Source organism: Petromyzon marinus, chromosome 24 (assembly GCF_048934315.1).
Source record: "Petromyzon marinus isolate PM22_M1 ecotype Great Lakes invasive population chromosome 24, UKy_Petmar_22M1.pri1.0, whole genome shotgun sequence".
In the NCBI taxonomy this organism is placed as follows: Eukaryota; Metazoa; Chordata; class Hyperoartia; order Petromyzontiformes; family Petromyzontidae; genus Petromyzon; species Petromyzon marinus.
In genome coordinates, this window is record NC_133690.1 from 17,496,381 (window position 1) to 17,515,097 (window position 18,717).

General features: G+C 50.2%; 1 protein-coding gene across 6 annotated transcripts in view; it reads right to left on the reverse strand.

Annotated features, from left to right (window-relative positions):
• Positions 1 to 18,717, reverse strand: part of LOC116945640 (CUGBP Elav-like family member 1) — a 285,868-nt gene that overhangs the window by 166,250 nt on the left and 100,901 nt on the right. The gene's annotated exons all lie outside the window — the stretch shown is intronic.

Sequence of the window (18,717 nt, forward strand, 5' to 3'; positions counted from 1 at the left end):
GTTGCATGGGTGTCAGTGTGTTGCATGGGTGTCAGTGAATTGCATGGGTGTCAGTGTGTTGCATGGGTGTCAATGTGTTGCATGGGTGTCAGTGAATTGCATGGGTGTCAGTGTGTTGCATGGGTGTCAGTGTGTTGCATGGGTGTCAATGTGTTGCATGGGTGTCAATGTGTTGCATGGATGTCAGTGAATTGCATGGGTGTCAATGTGTTGCATGGATGTCAGTGAATTGCATGGGTGTCAGTGTGTTGCATGGGTGTCAGTGTGTTGCATGGGTGTCAGTGTGTTGCATGGGTGTCAGTGTGTTGCATGGGTGTCAGTGTGTTGCATGGGTGTCAGTGTGTTGCATGGGTGTCAGTGTGTTGCATGGGTGTCAGTGTGTTGCATGGGTGTAAGTGTGTTGCATGGGCGTCAGTGTGTTGCATGGGTGTCAGTGTGTTGCATGGGTGTCAGCGTGTTGCATGGGTGTCAATGTGTTGCATGGGTGTCAGTGTGTTGCATGGGTGTCAGTGTGTTGCATGGGTGTCAGTGAATTGCATGGGTGTCAGTGTATTGCATGGGTGTCAGTGTGTTGCATGGGTGTAAGTGTGTTGCATGGGTATAAGTGTGTTGCATGGGTGTCAGTGTATTGCATGGGTGTCAGTGTGTTGCATGGGTGTCAGTGTGTTGCATGGGTGTCGGTGAATTGCATGGGTGTCATTGTATTGCAGCAGTGTCAGTGCACACCAATTGATAGGTGCTCTCAAACAATATCAGCGAAGTATGTGTTTCCTAGCCATACCTATGAATATGCATACGTGTATTTACGTATGTATGTCTGTTCTGTGTGCATAATGTGGATTTGTCCCCAGGTTTCATGTCAATGTTATTTGGTGCATTTATATTTTGAAGTGTTTTTTATTTTATTTTATGCCCTCGTGTTTTTATTCACTTGATACCAACGTGCGGTGGGCCAATATTAAGGGTGTAGCCGACGCTGAATATTATAAAAAAAATAATACTACATTATGTAGATTTTATTTATCCAAAAGAGCCTCACCGATGTTTGGCCCACACCGTTCATGACCGTTTGTTTTCACGTGGAGGAAAACCAGAGATGTGTCACTCACAACGAGTGGGTAAATCAAACGAGCGATCCATACGGATGGATTCACCGATCCGTTGCTATACTGCCATTTGCTCCATCACATTGAATCCCGGATCCGACCACACCTGGCTTTCCAAGGCAGCTACTAAACAGGCTCAACCCCTTGCTGAGCTTCCGAGATCAGACGATTTCGTCAGGGTGGGCTCGTGCCACGTGCCTCTCTATTTCGCGTTTCCAAATTTTCTCTGCCAATTTACATCTGGCTCGCTCTACCCCAGTCACCGAGCGGGATCAACGGATCGAGGGATCGAGGGGATCAGGGGGCGATCGTCCATCACTTGCCCACCCTCCCCTTCCCCAGGCGACGGGCAGAGTGACAACGTTGTTGCGATGTTTGTTTGAGAGCGCACAGACAGCTCGCTCTGTGTCCGCTTGTCGATGTTTATTACGCATTCGGAACCCTCCGTGGGGCCCTGGAAGGGAAGGGGGGGAACAAAAAAAGGACTGGGCGCTGCCAAAACGTCACAACCGTTAGCGTCTTCTCGCCGAAAAGCCATCCACGCGTGCTTCAACAAATAAAACCCATCAAAACAGCCGTGCAATTTGTCGAGCAATCCGATCGCGATATTTTTGGGTGTACCAACGCGAGGATGTGAAAAAAAGGAACCAGTTGGTAAATACGACGTGGCTACGAAACCGCCGCCTTCGCATTCACGGAGATCGGCCTTACTGAAGGCCGCAGAAGGGTTATCACACGGAAGGATCATCGCACGTTAACACGCGCACCCCACAATCACAATCGCCTCGTCGACCGAACGTAGACAAACGCTCGCAGCGACAGCAGTGACAGCGAGCGCGCTCACAACGAGAACCACCGTGCTGAGAATATCCCCCCTCTGGTACTCGATTAGTGCGGCTGAGATGGCCAGCAGCGACGGGGCAGAGACGTCGTTAGCGGGCCGCTTCGAGGAGGAGGAGGAGGTAGAGGAAGGAGGAGGAGGAAGGAGCAGGTGGTCGACCTCGCTGTGGACGAGGTGGCCGCGTGAAACGACGATGCAAGTTAGGCTCGTTCTGCAGGGCAATCGGTTTCCAACCCCCCCTCCACCACCACCCCACCACCACCGCCACCGCATCAGAGCGCCCGTCATTCACTTCCGCCGAAGGGGTCGATATGAGTGCGTGCTGCCGCTTCCATCGCAGCGACGTGACCTCCGCGGGGGACTCCGGCGTGCCGGTTCTATCGCGCGGTGACCTCTGACCCCCGGGCGGGTGAGGGTTAGTGCACGGCGAAGCGCGATTCGACGGCGCGGAGGTTTGCCCTAATAGGCGAGCGGCGGTTCCGGCGTTATCGTCAAATTTAAGCGGCGTGGCAGGTGTCCCTGGGTTTAATATATATTTATTTATTACAGCTGGGTCCTCCAATTATTTAAGGGCGCTGTGATTCCCTCCTCTGCTGCTTATCAGTTCGGTTGTCGTCCCACTCGCCGGAAATTGCAGAAGTAAGCTGGGAAAGAAAGGGTCGCCTCTGTTGCCACGTGTGCCGCTGGACGGGAGGTGACGGGACGGACAGGGCTTGGTGACGTCATCGCGCATCGTCGGCCGCGTCACGCCTGAGGCGTGGCTCCTCGGGGTCTTTCCTGCCTTCACCAGGCAGGGTGGCAGCAGAGGCCACCTATTTTCGTTTAAAGGGGCCAAGATTAATAGACTATTTTAAAAAAGTAGTGGATTTAACATTTTTGTCGATTACTCGACTCGGAGGAGCGTGGAAGAGGAGGACAAATACCCTCTAGAGGGGCTCCAATTAGTGGCGGTCCCTTCCACCAGCAGTGAGTCATTTCAGGGCTGCACCTTTACCTGAGCCAGCTCTATCTGTGGTGCTCTTTGTTTTGTTCCTTTCTGTAATTTTGATGACGCGGGGCACTCTCGAAAATGACCCCCCCCTGGTCTCCTGAGATCCCATCTGGTGAAACGAAAACAAACTCCAACTTCCATCACGTTAATCGACGAATCGTCCCGTCTCCGATTAGCACGGTTGTCCACGTACGGTGCGAGAGAAGATCAACATACGTACGTACGGCCAATTGCATGCGATCGCATTTTTTAAATATCTTCTTCCCCCGCCCCCTTTCCCCCCCCATCCCCCCCCCACCCAGCCCGGCCCAGTGTCTCCCAGAGCGCGCGCCGCGCTGTAACGAGCCGTTCCCTTCGACGCCCGTGATGAGCACGGTTTCTCGGCGCACGCTATTCAATATTTATGACGTCGTTTCGTCTTCCCACGCCGCCCCCACTACCTCCTCCTCCACCTCCTCCTCCTGCGTCTGTGCGAGGGGCCGTCTCGGCGTGAGACGGCGCCGAACGGCAAATGAGCCGTTACCTCTCAGCTGTGTCGCCTAAATTAACGTCCGCAAATTTATGGCAGCAAACGGACGGACGGAAGGACGCGCAGCGCGGGAGGACTCCAAGTATCTGTCGCGATGCGCCCGGGATCCAGTATCGCAGATTCTGTCGTCCCCAGGGGGATTAGTCGGCGATGATTTATTTATTTTGGACTCTGCTTATGCGTTTGGAGGGGAAATAAAGTTTGTCGATGATCGCGGATAATTGGGGAGGGGTTCACAAAAAAAACGCGCGAAGGTTTCCGCGAATGTCACGAGTCGAGGCGATCGGATAACGGATAAGAAGGAGTGGTGCTGATGAATGATATTTGAGAACCGTGAACAAATCCGAACGGAAAATTTGCACGATTTATTTTTCATAGTTCTCAGATGTTATCATGGGCACGAACATTCCATAAACGTTGCAGTAATAAGCAGCCCATGATATAAAATGTGGTCATTTTTTGCTTGTTTAATATAGATTTAAAATGTCGCGTGCGGAGGGAGTGGTGGTGCAATGGGTTAGCGCACTGCACTATGACCTCGGTAACATGAGTTCGATCACCTGTGACTGCTAACATCAGTTGGCAAGGAGTGCTACCCCCCCCCCCCCCGCCCTCACCCAACTTTCGCCTACCAATTATTAAAATTTACATGTTATTTAAAATGTATTAATTGATGAGCGACCGCTAATCATGTTAGCGTGGTGGGCTGTACTAATTAAACGCTACCCACTTCCCATTTAAAAAATAACACCGACCCACTAACAATCTCTGAGCGTCTCTGCTGGGAAATAATAATAAAAATATCCAACCATCGTCTGTTATTAATAACAGATTCATCATTATCATCATCATGGTATTGTAGTTGTGATGATTAACAATGTGACTAGAAATTACACTGCAAATATATTTTCATCATCATGATTATAACTGGTCACGTGCCACCGACTCTCGTCTACCATTGACACGGAAAATATTCATTAAAAAAAGGAATCCTTCATAAATCCTTCATTACCATTGCTTGTTAACTCTCCGGCTATACAAACAACATTGCAATAACAATCATCATCATCACCACCGTGATCATTCTCATCAGAATCATCTTGCAGTCGTCATTGTTAATTTATACTACGAGGCAAATACGCGTTCGAACAACCATAATCATCATCATCGTCACCATGGTCCTCGTGGTCATCTTGCAGCCGTGACTGTCGACTGCACGACCTCGACAAGCCGACGCCGAGAATGATGGCGATGCGCTCGAGACCTCTCCCTCTGCTCGGCTGTTACGGCGGCGCGAGAACGCGAATCAAGCGAGACGCCCCCCCCCCAACCCCCGTCATCGTCGCGCCGAGATGAAGCGATTCCGCGCGTGTGCGAGTGCGCGCCTTGAAGACGGAGCGGGGAGGTTGGGCTAAGTGTTGGGGGACGCAGGGCTTCGATGCGCGCTGTCTCGTTAAGCCGAATTTAAGACGCTGCTCGCTGACGCTGGTCTCCTGCGGGAGCCGAGAACAGCAGCGGAAGCAGCAGTGGCAGCAGCAGCAGTGACAGCAGCAGCGGCAGAAATAGCATCAGTGGCAACAGCAGCAGTGGCAGCAACAGCAGTGGCGGCAGCAGTGGCAAAAGCAGCAGTGGCCAAAGCAGCAGCAGTGGCAGCAGCAGCAGTGGCAGCAGCAGCAGTGGCAGCAGCAGCAGTGGCAGCAGCAGCAGTGGCAGCAGCAGCAGTAACAGCAGCAGCAGTGGCAGCAGCAGCAGTGGCAGCAGCAGGAGTGACAGCAGCAGTGGCAGCAGTGGCAGCAGCAGCAGTGGCAGCAGCAGGAGTGACAGCAGCAGTGGCATCAGCAGCAGTGGCGGCATCAGCAGTAGCGGCAGCAGCAGTGGCAGCAGCAACAGCAGCGTTGCTCCCGCGTGGGTGATTTCATCGTCGTAACGCTGCCATGTGCCGTTCGAACTGCGGATTTTAAGACAAGGCACTCGGAGGGAGCCTTTTTACGTGAAGTCGTTCGAGCAAAAGGGGGTCTCCACCTCCTCCTACTGGAATATGGCTTTCGGCTATTTCAGTCCGTCCGCCTATCAGCATTCGGGAACGCTGTCTCAGTCCATTAATAGTTTTTTTTTTAAAGCAGCCCAAAACTCCGGCAGAAGTAATACTTTTGTCATTATCATTAACAGACACTTTTTTCAATTCACCGCTGGATGAAGGCCCCCCCCCATCCCGTGTCGGCCATGGGGGGTCGTTTAGCCATACTTCACTACGCCGCTCAATGTGGGCTGGCGAACAGGGGGAAGGGCCCACGAGCGATGTTAACCGTAACCGGGAATCGAACTCAGGTTGCCAGGTAGATGGCGTGCAGCACCACTTTGGAAAATCTCACCGACTCTCAAGACTCTCTTGAGGAGGGTCCTGCGAGAATTTCACAGTTGTCTTCGTTCGTACGGCTGAGCAACAGCTACAATTTCACATGCAGGTGGTCAATCCAGATAACCTTGTCACGAGCAGCGGAGTCTATCGCTGTGATGTCTCTTCTTCGTGTTTGTGGATCGGGTATTGCGTCGTTCTATGTCGTACTGTGTCTGTTCTGGTTAACCACAGTCGCACACTGGAGATGTTTAAGGGTTTTCATTTGTGCATCATCAGGTATTCGCATGTGCCACCATGGTTTGTGCAGTGGATGCGATTTAGGGCGGACCGTGAGCTTCGTGGAAGATAAAAAAAAAACCGAGGCATCTTCTGCGCTGGGTGTTTTAGAAGTCGGTATGGGAGAAGGGGGTGACGATTGCTGATGTGCGTTTCCCAATTCGGTGATTTTCTGGTAATTGCGTTATTTAATCATAATAATTATTCTTACTTTGATCACGATGCCGGCGCACTCGCCTCGGAATCTTTGAAATCTGCTGTGAAAGCAGACGGGCGCGTATTTGACCTTTTTGAGTCTCACGAGCAGTTGTGTGGATCGCCAGATGTCCGAATCAGAATCAGAAATATGTATTTTTACCCGAGGAATCCGATGAGCTATGAAGCTCTTTGTGATAGGCAACGCGATGGAAACTCGATTTACAACAATAAACGTTGCAACCGGTTGAGATGATACACACCAATGCACGAATCATGCGTGCGTGTCTGTTTAACACAAGCTACAATCAAAACTCGCTGCGTTCGTTAGCAACAGTGCCTTGTGACCCTCTAGATTTTAAGTTTTCGTGTCTGCAAGGATCCATACTCTTTGGTTCTTTCGGTAAAGTCACGTAGGTAAAAATGTAATAAAATTAATTAAAATTAAACAAAAATGAAAACAACTAAATTAAATCGCTGAAGTATGCATATTATGGTTGTCCCCACCTGATGACGGACGCTTGTGTTGCGCCCGAAACGTCGTGATTTAATTTAGTTGTTTTCATTTTTGTTTTATTTTCTTTAATTTTATTTAATTTTTACCTACGTGACTTTACCGAAATAACCAAAGAGTATGGATCCTTGTGACCTTGCATGCTATATATTTACTCGCTGTCTCTTCTCTGTGTGGCTATCTGACTCACCGTGGGTGGCACGTGACTGCGAGCCACAGCCGAAATGAGATGGTGTATACTGGATGTGGTGTACCGGGTTCAGATATAGTTTTCAGGCCCGGCTGAAATATTCGCCCTGGTTATACAGAGCGACGTGAATTTGGGGCGGAAAACATTAAGTCGAAAGAAATGAGAGATTTGAAGAACGAAAATTTGATGTAAATTGTGGATATACACTCGCAGGAATCTGCGGAATTTCCGCGGTAAAAGGATGGCGAATCTGTAGAGGCTTTGAGGATTTCATAAACTGATGATTTCACACGGAAATATAGATTTTTTTTTATATAGATGTGCCGAAAATAAATTAAAATGAATCAACTTTCTACCCGCCTCACCAAAATCCCTTGTGACGTGATCACTCCCCCTCGAATCACCACTCTTAACGTCATCACTCCCACTCCTCCACCTCACTCGAGTTGCGTGACGCCATGACATATCATCTCCCCAGTGTAAAGTGACGTCCTCACCCCTCTCATCCACCTAACCACCTACGGTATCGTGACGCCATCACACCCATTTGCTCCCTCCTCGTCTCTGAGGTCATCCACCCCTCCCCTCAACCTCACCTCAATGTCGCGTGATGTCACCCCGGCGCGTTACAGACACACGAACAAACGTATAATTATTTAGATGGGTAAATTGTGTGTTGTGTATACATTTGTGCTTTAACTCAAAAGACATGGGTCTATCCCGTGTCCTCCTTCCTGGGAACCCTCGACACTTCACATGGCCTCAAGGTGCACCTAGCCTGGCACAAGCACTGGAGCGACATCACTGTAACTTAGTGGCGAATGGCGGCTGTTGTTTAAATGCTGTTCATCGGTGCTCGCTAATGGCACTTACCTTCACACTGTTAAAGGCTATATGGTGAATCTTTGTCTTTGTTTGTGCATTCGAACCGGTCCTGGGACTCCCCCCCCCCCAACGTCGACTCAGCCTCAAATAAGTGCCCCGGTGCGGGTGTATAAACATCAACATCGGGTAAGAAAGACAAAGGCGGCCCGGGTCACAAATATTACTTCACATGGTGCGTAGCTTGTTCCGTGGCTGTGACATTTTACGCGTACGAATTTGTGTACGGATGCATTTTCTCCGTGTGTTGATTTATTTATCATTCTCATCTTTTAATCTTCCGCGGCTCAGGATATGCCACCGGGGCTGCCCTGACCTCATTAGCAGTCGCGATGGGGAGCGAATCTGGCTCCCGACGTCACCACCATCTGAACGATCTTTCGACCGACGACAAAGAAAGCAACTGACGCCGCGATATTTTTTTTTTGCATCGGCCCCACCATCGGTTGTCGGGATGCTTGCCCGCCCCTACGTGGCGACGAGAAGTTCGTCGAACCTCGGCCACCGAAATGTTAACAAAATATATCGTCAACTTGCCATCAACACAATCATCATCAATGCCATCATCATCACCACCATCATCATCTTCACCAATACCATCTGGACCACCACTATCATCGCCACCACCACCACCACCACCAAAGATACAAGAGATGGTGGTGGAACTGATCGTGGTGATCCAGATGGTATTGGTGACGATTATTATAATGACAATAGTAGTGGTGGTGGTGGCAATGATAGTGGTGGTGATGGTGGCAGTGATGAAGTTTGTGTTGATGACACAACTATCATCATTGACACCGCCACCACTACCCTCATCTTTATCAGTGAGACGACCATCGTCACCACCACATGCGTCATCGTCACAACCAACGACAAAGATCCCCCGATAGCCATCCAGACTGTTGGGGCAAGTGCTATCAGCGAGCACATGTCTCGGTGGACGCGTTGCACGATGGGGTGGAGTGGCCAAAACCACGCCCGCTCGCTCGCTCGCCTTTGACTCCCGACGTTGTTTGGTTACACACCGCACCAGGAGCACATGTAAGGCTGAGTCGACCTAGGGGAAGCCCAAACCGGTTCTGACATACGTTACGGATATTAGCCGTGAGAGGGAATCAATCTCAGCGTACACAAAGCACGCACTTCCTATCGATGCTGCATAAATTATAATCAAAATACGCATTCATGTAGGAAGAATCCGATGAGCTGTAAAGCTCTTTTTCACATGTCCAGTCGGGGCAGGTTAGAACGTTACAACAACAAACAACACAACAACAAGATAGGAGTGCAAAGTATAGGAAATAACGGAAAATAACGTCAAAAAAATAAACCATCAAAATGAAACGAAACTTTAATTTTACCACGTAAAGCCCACTTGATCATCTGTGTCTGGCAGCTATGGCAGTGGCAAGAGCGGCTGAGCGTGAATGTTCACGTGAATGTTCACGTAGCCTTAACCCCAGCTAAGCAAGGACGCGCGCAATCACGCGGCCATTTACGAGAGCACAAATAAAAGGAGTTTAAAATGACATAACGAATAAAGTGTAAGTTGGGTGGGTGGGTGTGTGAGAAGAGAGGAGAGAGAGAGACGGTGGGAGCGAGTGGGGCTCTGCCTTAACTGGGCAGCAACGGAAGGGCATTTCAATGAACATGTTTTACAAATTGGCCAATCAGGCCACCCACTGAGCTTTATGAATTTCAGGGATGTCCATTTACAATTCTGATTTTACTCCACAGCAGGGGCGGGGGGGGGGAGCTTTATACTTAGCGAGAGAAAAATAACGGTGGGAGGGAATATGGAATTTTGTATAGACATTGTATACAAATAAAAAAATAACATACATACATCTCTAACCTTAACAAGGACGAGGGGACAACACAAGGGGAATACCTCAACCCCATTTGGCGCGGCCACCCAAATGTATATTTTAGAGATAAACCCGTGCACTATAAATATATTGCCACGCGGGGTGCATTGGAAAAGGTCCGTACCTCTGAGAGGTGACTGCGAGGAGGTTAATAACAACGCCGTTCCCATGCGCTTTTATTTCTTCTCTCTCTCTCTTGTTGTTGTTGTGAGTGACACCGAAAAGGAGTGGTTTTGTGGCGTGTAGACAACATCCCTGGGCCCTATTAATTATTCAGAGGGCCCCCCCCACCACCACCACCGCAAATGGTACAGGCGGTCCGGGCCAATGGGGGCGAAGGCAATCTCCGGGGGGGGGGGGGGGCGGCCGAAGTAGCGATTTATTTATTTATTACATTATTGCGTCGTTTCTCCAACTTCACCCCGAGGCGGGAGCGAAGCCTCGCCGAGTCTCAGGCTCGCTGTGCCACGAGGGTTGCCGCTCGTCGGTTGTGCTGAGCGTGTGGTCGAATGTGCGGAGAGAAAACCCGCAGCTCAGCGGGGAGGATGTTAAAATTAACACGAATGAAACCGTCGTAAATAGATAGAGGCGCAGCCCTGCACATTGCTTCCCCACGCCACTGCTGTTGGAAGGACCTCCACTCGAGAGAGTTCCTGTCAATGGGATAGTTTGCCTACTCTTCCACGCTGGCCCGGACGTCTTGAAACACGTGGCAGCACCCCCACGCTTTACCCCACCCACACGTCACCCGCACGTCACAAACGAAACTGTGGCTGGATCCGTTCACACCGCTACGTTGACAGACGCGGCAGGAGGGCATTTAAATAAATACAAACTTGGCCCCCATTGTTTTAATTGCCGCGCCGGGTGATAGAATCGAACCGGCTACCCTTTGGATTGCAAGTGGAGTGCGCTGATACCCGTATCACCGCGAGTGCATCTCTTCATAACCCTTTTTTTTTACCAGCGCCTAGTTTTAGGAAATGTTAACGCTGACCACAGGGCTTTGTTTATATAACAGTATCACAGGATACGCAGCCAACAGCTAAAACGGTTACAAAGTTACATAAAGAGCTCTGGTTTCTATTCTTATTCATAATACAGTTTTTTTGGGTTAGATCGCGTAAATATATGAACGTGTCGTTAAACCCGCCACCACCCGACACAGCCAACTAGTGAGGGTTGCCACGTAAACAGAACGTGGGCAATTCGTCACCAGTACAGCACGCCGGTGTGTTGGAGAGCAAAGCCACAACATTTACAATCTGAGTACGACGTTTCGCCAGTAATCACAACCAGCTTCATCAGGCGACAGCCATATTTGTGGATAAATCCTCCCTGTTTCGTTCCTTAAATAGAGGGGTAGACGTGATGACAACGGTTGCATGGTCTTCGCGCAAGGAGAGCACGCAACTTGTGTGTTAGTTGTCGTGAGCCGTCCAAACGGAGGGACTCTCTTTGTCGAGATAGATCAAGGGGCCCACTTGCTGCACTGCGCACTGTCCGACGTGTAATTTCATGGCGTCGTTCCGCGGCGATGTCCGACGTTTCGCTCTCCAACCTGGGATGTGAATCACGCTGCCTGCTCCTGAATTCAGTTCGGGAGGTGCAGTTCCGTGCCACCGCTCCGCGCTTCACGATGCTCCGTGGACTTGGGCCCTACCCCAGCCCCTCCCCCCCCACACTCTCACTTCCCACAAAGCGGAACTTATTTTATCCACCCAGGAGGCATGATTGGTTGCGTGGACACTCAACTCGTGAAAACTGTCCGCTCTAACCACAGCGATGGTGACCGACTTGTAAACCGAATTGAATGTCTCACATTCTCCCTCGACGACGCAACGTTCCCGGCCACTGCTGGTGTTTGGGCCGGTTGATGTCATTCGCATTGCAAGGCTCATCGCTTGGTGATCCTGTAGTTCCGGAGATAAGCTCCCAGCACGTGGCAGCGAAACGTCGGGATACCGTGCCGGACAACACGCGGGTACAACCCGGCAAACACGCCAGAGATCTGCACGGCAGCACAGCCACGGTGGCTAGGAGATATTAACTACCTCGCCTGGTATACAGGAGGTCGTGGGTTCGATCACGATCCTGACGCCTGCTGCTGTATATTTGGAGTTTCCGTGTCTCTCTCCCCGTGGTTGCGTGGATTTTTCTCCGGCTCCTCCGGTTTTTCCCTCCACATTTTGAAACACGCGTTTAGAGCATTTGGCTGCTATACATTTCTAGAGGATAAGCCACTTCGATGAGCTATCATTTGTGATAGCCAGGTTGCTTCTGAAAAAAGAGCTGTAGAGCTCAGTGGGCCTTCCCTGCTAAAATACAAAATATAGGTTTTACTTTAGCCGCCCGAAGCCACGCAGCGGCGATTTCGCCCTGGATCCACAGAGCCCCGCCTCCCGACCGTGGAATTCGATTGCACAGAGAGCGTTACTCTGTGAGCCTGAACGCGCCAAGTGCGGACGAGGCTCGTGAAGGACGCTACTGGTCAGTTGGAGGCAGTTGCCCTCCAACAACAACAACGGAGGGCAGAGGAGAGACGCTCACAATCAACGAGCGGAGCGTCGGGGGGATCAAATACGGCGAGTTGGCACAGGAGGGGGCACAGCTGGTGTGCATCTGCCAGTCATCTCGGTCAGTCAACCCATGGGCACCTTGATGGGTCTGTCCCGTGACCTCCTTGTCAGCGAGCCTTCGACACTTCACGTGCCGGCCTCAGAGTGCACCTAGCCTGGCACAGCCACCGTGGTTGACGTGGCTGAGTGGCGAGTGGCGGGGTATTGGTATTATCTCGAACACGAGAAGCCCACAAACACCGCCCTGGCGGGAACTTTCCAGTCGTTCCCTTTGCCGGCCACGCCGTCGTCCGCGCCAGCCTCATCCCCCTTTTATTTATTTTCTTCACATCGCAAATTCGGAGTCGGTAAACGAAATCATCGTTTGGCACCGTGGATGTTGTGAAGACGGCGAGAAATTCCATAAACGAGCCGAGTGGACGGAGGAACGTGGCGTGGGGATGGGGCGGGGTGGTGATTTCGTGGTGCGCGATGTGGATTCTGAAAAGGTCGCTCCTCTCGATATCATGCCGCGTGAATCAAATCCTTCGAAAAATAATTTTTCCGAGCAGTTAAATGGGGGGGGGGGACATAATAATAATAGAGAACTTTAATAAACGGAATGCCAACGAGACGCAGGGTCGCGGGCGGCTGCTGTGGTTGGCGGCTGCGGCGAGGAGGGCGCCATGAAGGGTTTGTTATTGTGTAACGGTTTTAGGAACGCCGTGCCTGACCTTTCCCGGTGGTGCCCGTAGCCCCCGTGATCTTAGCGCTTTGCGTTCCCTCCGCCGAGCCTCTCTCCGTCACCGTGGGATGTTTTCCTTTGACAGGAGACCTTTTGAACACCGCCTCCCGCACCGGCAGAAGCACAACCGAGGCAGTCAATCTGCTTCGTTTCTATTTATTCGACTTCCCCCCCCACCCACCCTACCCCGACCCCCCACCACGGAACGAGAATCCAATATTCCTTAACCTATCGGCGATTCCTATGGACGCCTGTTTTTATTTCGCGGTTTTTTTTCTTCTTCGCGAGTATGTTTATTTCATTATTTTGTTACGTTTCGCTACTTATTCGAAATAGTTTTTTGTCTTATTGTTATAGAGTGACCTTACGCATTAACGAGCCTGGGTGCACAATGTCAGCAGCATTGGTTTAACAGACGCCACACTGGACTGGTTTGGGCTTTGATTTTTGTTTTTACGCGGAGGGACAGATATGGGAACAAGGAGCGATATCTATGTATGTATTCCGTTATTTTTATTCCCCATGATGCTAATGGTAAGCTTGTGGCTGTGTATTATATATAGTTTCGTCTGAACTAGGAACCCATATCTAACAGAGGCTCCTTGCCGAAAACATCTGGCATTTGACCAGCAATGGTTAAAGCCTGACTGCTGATGAGACACTTCATGTCGAAACCGGTCCCAGAGTTTGATTATTCTGAGCCAATGCTGTTGAAATGAAGCGCTTCCAGAAGGCTGTGGTGGCTGATGGGATGTGTAAAATATACCTATGGATTATGTTTTTTACACGGCAGAACAGACATTTAAAGAAAGTGTATTGTACTCTTTGGTTCTATTGGGTAAAGTCACGTAGGTGAAAATAAAATAACAAAAAATCACGACGTTTCGGCCACAACACAAGCGGCCTTCGAAGGCCTTCGTTGTGGCCGAAACGTCGTGATTTTTTGTTATTTTATTTTCACCTACGTGACTTTACCAAATAGAACCAAAGAGTATGGATCCTAGCAGTCACGAAAGCTTTAAATCTAGAAAAGTGTATTGTCTCATCATTTAATTTGTTGGGTGTTAGAGATGTTTTATCCATTCGGGAATGCATTCCATAGGGAGATGACGAATGGGCGCGATAATGACGACGACGACGACGATGATGACGATGATGCGCTCTCTGTGTGCGAGGCTGCCTGGCCAACACGGAGTCACTGCTCTCGATGTGGGTCCCCCCCCCCCACTATCAAATTCAAATTGCGATTAAATTCACGCAATGTCATGAGCTGCAGGCATTCACGTTCGGAACACTCGCAGCGAGCGGCGCATCACTCTGTGCCAGAGAACGTCCCTGGAACGCGACATTGTAGAACTGCTTCTGAAATCACTGCAGCATGCCTCTGTGTCCACACTACAGGCGGCGCAACGCTTACATGTCCTGCAGAGAGCATTGTTCCACGCATGTTTATCACACATTTTCAATGTTTAATTCTTAAAACTGGAATACAACAACAACAGCCACGGTCCAATTTCTACGTGACGTTATTTTTGTGTAATCCCCGGTCATCGGAGTGAGAACGTCAATCCACCGCTCTTAAAAACCCGGTTTAACTACCAAAGATAATGGGGTGACGCCGGGATTCGAACCCAGGGTCTCAAAGCTTCCCGGCTCGGCGCTCAACACGCAGAGCCATCGGCAACACGAGACGGGAACGTTGTTTGTCTCTCCTCTCGCCAATCTGTTTCGTAAAAATGTTGAGTTTTATTTTTGTTGCAGAATCAGGGCACTTCACTAACCATCGCTATTCGGAGATTATTTTCATTCGAGAAAACCGAGGCAGGCCGCGGCTGTGGGATCTGTAACTCCGCGTGTCACGGGGGCTTCGTTCGCCCACTCGCGTCTACGTGTGGAGATGATTATAAATAGAGCTTTAATGAGCGGTTAATGCAGGCAGAGGAGAGTTTTAAGCGGTAATTTGTATAACTCGCCGGAATTTACATGAGCGAAACTGGCGAGCAGAAATTGCAGCCGTCGGGCAGATTTAGCATGGAGAAATTGCGGCATAAATCACTCCCGCGATTTCTTGATGTCATGGCCAAAGCTTGCAGAGGGTCTCCATTAGGCCCCATCGACAGAATAATTGACTAATGTGTAATTTTTTTATTTTTTATTTTTGTATAAATAGCCTTGTATTTTGTTATTTTATATATATACGCGTGGTGATGTTACGCAGTGAAAGACAGGCGCGGCAGGGTATGAATGCTTGCCGGACATTGGTCTCTCTAATTTACACGGCGACCGGGATTTACAAAGCTGTTGTCGCGAGCCGCGTGTTTGACAGTCGACGCTGTCACGCGTGAAGCGCGCTCCGTGCCTTCGGTGTCGTGCCGTGACACGGGGCGCGTCGGGAGTCTGCGCGCGCGCGCGCGGTGACAAGAGCCGGGAAAATGCGGGGCCCTTTTGAGCCCTCCGCGTCTTACGTCTCCGCGCTTCGAGCCCCCGTCGGATAATTTTCCTTAACGGGCACTAAAGAATAAAACCCCTTGACAACGGGACTTTGCTTGGTGTCTTCCTCGTGGAATTAACAGGGGAACCGCGGTCACTCGCACGAGTCGCATTCACGCGCGCCAGTCGCCGTCTGTACGCGAAAGCGAATTTTCATGTCTCAGCGGTCGGGTGAGCGGCTCGCAACCGACGACCCTGCGAGAGTTCAACTCCTGGTTGAGGAGGGGTTTGGCTCAGCCCATCGTCTCTCTGGGGGCGGAGGGGTCAGTTCAATCAGTACCACGCTGTGGGTAAGTCAACAGTGGTTGTCCCATGGATAGAATCACCCCCCTCCACTCCCCCGTAGCCACCACAGCAATGGCGAACTTCCACCACCGGCTCTACAGAGCTGTGAAGGGATGAGCACCAATGCTTCGGCGCTCGTTTGAGCCGGAAATCACTTTGGACTTTGACTTATGGCTGAAATTAAAATTATTATTACCACCACCACCACCACCGCCACCACCGCCACCACCGCCAGCATCGCCACCACAGCCGCCACCACCGCCGCCACCGCCACCACCGCCGGCACCGCCACCAACGTGACCGTTAGGCGCCGCGGTACGGAGTGGACGATATGTTACTGGGCGAGCCGCGGGAACGACGTGGAGCCGTACGTTTTCATTACCGTCTAATTGTAATACAATGGCGCGTCCAATTTGCATAATTGGTTTAATACAAATACAACGCAGAGCATCCATAAAGGAACCCCCCCCTCCTCCTTCAAGCTGGAAGCGATGATGTTTTACGGCGTGCGTGCGCCTTGCCCTACGCCGTGCTGTATGGTGGGACCCCAATGATGCATCGGTTACTTGATCAATATGCAAATGTTCTCACTGTTACATTGGTAAAATTGCGTGGGGGGGGGGAGTGGTCGGGATCTGTGCTCTGACCGGGTCCTCCGGTTCCCCCCCCCCCCCTAGAAACGTGCTTGAAGATTATTGAGTGTTTTTGGCTGTAGTACATTTCCACACGATGAGCCACTTCGATGAGCGATCATTTGTGGACAGGTCGCTTCTGAAAAAGAGCTCAGTGCGCTTCACCTTGTTAAAAAAATAGTCAACTTGTATTTGTATATTTGTTTAGTGGTTTGTTTAAATTTTCTTTACTTTGCACTCCTGTCGTGTTCTTGTATTGTTTGTTGTTGTAACGGTCTGACGCCGTGTCCCGTACTGGACATCTGTGAAAAAGAGCTTTATAGCTCATCGGATTCCTCCAATACAAATAAAAATACTGATTCTGAGCCAAACCACGGTGCGTCGTGCGTAACGGCTGCCATATCACCCAGAATTCATCACATCAGAGCTCGGAAGGTTTAACACGTAGTCGGCTTTCGCGACCAATATTATTCATAATAAAGGTGTATGGGTTAGATCGTGTAAGTATAAATGTGTCGTAACCATCCACCGCCTGACACAGCCACTTAGTAAGTGATTTATCACGTAAACAAAACGCCAATTATTTACTACTTCAGCCCACCGGTGTGTTGGAGAGTAAATCCACAACATTTATAATTTGAGTAGTACGACGTTTCGCTGGTGAATATGATGCCGAGCTCGGAAGCTTAGCAGGGTCTCGAGCCTGGACAGCGTCTGCATGATAGTGGCTGCCGTGCATACCTGGGTGTAATTGGCGAGCAAGCTGGCAAGTGAAGAAAAATCCATCTGTTCTCCTGTATGTCTACGCTCCCCGCCTTGCCTTCAACCAACCTGCACTTGTCAGTAGGGTGAAGTATGGTCATATAACACCCCCCACCCACCCCACGACCTGCAGGGTGCGAGGAAGGCCCTCGTCTAGCAAAGGAATGACCGAAACGGTTGTCACGTGCAGTGGCTTCGTGTAACCCCTGCAGCCACTCGTCTGCCGCTACAATCACAAATGTCAACAGCAACAAAAGTCCTGAATTTATGGGAACGGCCCTGGAGGAAGTCGGCGAAGCGGCAATCGTGGCAGTCGTAACATCATCGCTTCTGTGCGCAGGGCCGGAGTAAGCTAGTGCAGGGCCTGTGGCATTTGTTACAAAGGGGCTCTAAATAAATAAAAACACATACATATTAAAACACAAATGTTTAACTTGCATAGTAAAGTAATTGTATTTTTTTTATTTGCTATACAGCCAGATAATACGACAAATCGCTCACCTTAAACACCCAGTCGTTCATAAAAGTTGAAGGCGGTATAGTACTATAGTTAAACAGCAAGTGCGGAATCACTGATCCGGAATTGATATATTGAAAGCATTTAGCGCGGGGCCCTTGCAAGTGCGGAAGTCCGTAGCATATGTAGCTACTTTTTGCTACTGTCTGTGCGTCGAACAGGGCTCCGTAGTTTAGACGGAATGCTCCTGCCAATAACATCGGCCGCCCGCGGTCGGCTCTTGGCGCGGGTTTCACCACCGAGAGGTCTCCCGCCTCCACGGCGCGGCTGAGCGTGGCCTCGCTGGCTGGTGCAACGAGCGCACATCACCGCCTACGCCGTGCTGCCGATGATAATTGGCGATGTTGATTTGTTTAACAAGGCTGACACTACTGATAAGGCCCAGAAGGTTGAAGACTGTGTGCTTGCTTAAATTTTTTTTTGTCTTGGAATACCAGCAGGCTGATTTATATATACATCGTTGTATTTGTATGTGGAGATATAAGGCGGTGCACGCGTGTACGATGAGTGTGCGTACGATAAATGTTAATTCTACGATACACATAGCCAAACCGTGCTAATCGGACGTGCGGTGCGAGAGAAGTTCAACATACGTACAAGCTTCCACTGTGAACGTGCCATACCCCTGGCTCTCCAGGAGAAGGCAGTAACATCAAGTGGACGAATCGCCATCTGTTTCCATCTGTACGGGGATAGTGCGTCGGGTGGGTTCTCTCCGGGTGCTCCGCTTTCTTCCTCCCACGTGAATAATAAACGTGACTCGTCACTAATTGGGGCTGAAAACATCTTACAAATAATACCCCAATGTAGCAGCGGCAGAACCCTCCTGAACAATAGTCATACGGCTCAGTGTGGCCCTCCTCGATTAATAACTAATAACGAATTGGCATTGCTTGTTTACGTGACACACCTTACTAGTTGGCTGTGTCGGATGGTGGCGGGTTTTACGAAACATTTATATTAACGCGATCTAA